A 1,746-nucleotide genomic window follows, 5' to 3' on the forward strand; every position below is an offset into this window, starting at 1 on the left:
GGCTGAGCGCTCTGGAAACACTCTGTGGGAACACTCTGTGGAAACACTCTGTGAGAACACTCTGTGGGAACACTCTCTGGAAACACTCTGTGGAAACACTCTCTGGAAACACTCTCTGGAAACACTCTGTGGGAACACTCTCTGGAAACACTCTGTGGGAACACTCTGTGGAAACACTCTGTGGGAACACTCTGTGGAAACACTCTGTGGGAACACTCTGTGGGAACACTCTGTGGGAACACTCTCTGGAAACACTCTCTGGAAACACTCTGTGGGAACACTCTGTGGAAACACTCTGTGGAAACACTCTGTGGGAACACTCTCTGGAAACACTCTCTGGAAACACTCTGTGGAAACACTCTGTGGAAACACTCTCTGGAAACACTCTGTGGAAACACTCTGTGGAAACACTCTCTGGAAACACTCTGTGGGAACACTCTGTGGAAACACTCTGTGGAAACACTCTCTGGAAACACTCTGTGGGAACACTCTCTGGAAACACTCTCTGGAAACACTCTGTGGGAACACTCTGTGGAAACACTCTGTGGAAACACTCTGTGGGAACACTCTCTGGAAACACTCTCTGGAAACACTCTGTGGAAACACTCTGTGGAAACACTCTCTGGAAACACTCTGTGGAAACACTCTGTGGAAACACTCTCTGGAAACACTCTGTGGGAACACTCTGTGGAAACACTCTGTGGAAACACTCTCTGGAAACACTCTGTGGGAACACTCTCTGGAAACACTCTCTGGAAACACTCTGTGGGAACACTCTGTGGAAACACTCTGTGGAAACACTCTGTGGGAACACTCTCTGGAAACACTCTGTGGAAACACTCTGTGGGAACACTCTCTGGAAACACTCTCTGGAAACACTCTGTGGAAACACTCTGTGGAAACACTCTCTGGAAACACTCTGTGGGAACACTCTGTGGAAACACTCTGTGGAAACACTCTGTGGGAACACTCTCTGGAAACACTCTCTGGAAACACTCTGTGGAAACACTCTGTGGAAACACTCTGTGGGAACACTCTGTGGGAACACTCTGTGGGAACACTCTCTGGAAACACTCTGTGGGAACACTCTCTGGAAACACTCTGTGGGAACACTCTGTGGAAACACTCTGTGGGAACACTCTCTGGAAACACTCTGTGGGAACACTCTGTGGGAACACTCTGTGGGAACACTCTGTGGAAACACTCTGTGGGAACACTCCCCACCCACACTGCTTGGTCCCTCGTCTGAGCTGCTGTGACGTAGATTACCATAGTAACTAATTAGCAGAGGTGTGGACTCGAGTCACATGACTTGGACTCGAGTCAGACTCGAGTCATGAATTTGATGACTTTAGACTCGACTTGACAAAATGTAAGGAGACTTGCAACTCGACTTAGACTTTAACATCAATGACTTGTGACTTCACTTGGACTTGAGCCTTTTGACTTGACATGACTTGCTACTTTCCCCAAAACCTAAAGCTTAAAAAGTTAATTGGGAGCGCTCCGTAGCTTTCATTTTGTACGTGTCTGTCTATCTGTCAGCGTGTGTGCTGCGTGTCAGCGTGTGTGCTCTAAGTACAACAGCCAATCAAATGAGATCTACATTGTTTTCATCACACAGCCTTCATCCAATCAAATTGCAGGACAACCACCGAACAAGAGTTGTCAAACAACGCGCCAGTGAGAAAGATTTATACCAAAGTTGGTTTCGTTCGGGTATAAAAACTACGACTTGGTCAACGA

The sequence above is a fragment of the Entelurus aequoreus genome, linkage group LG24, assembly GCF_033978785.1.
Source record: "Entelurus aequoreus isolate RoL-2023_Sb linkage group LG24, RoL_Eaeq_v1.1, whole genome shotgun sequence".
In the NCBI taxonomy this organism is placed as follows: domain Eukaryota; kingdom Metazoa; phylum Chordata; class Actinopteri; order Syngnathiformes; family Syngnathidae; genus Entelurus; species Entelurus aequoreus.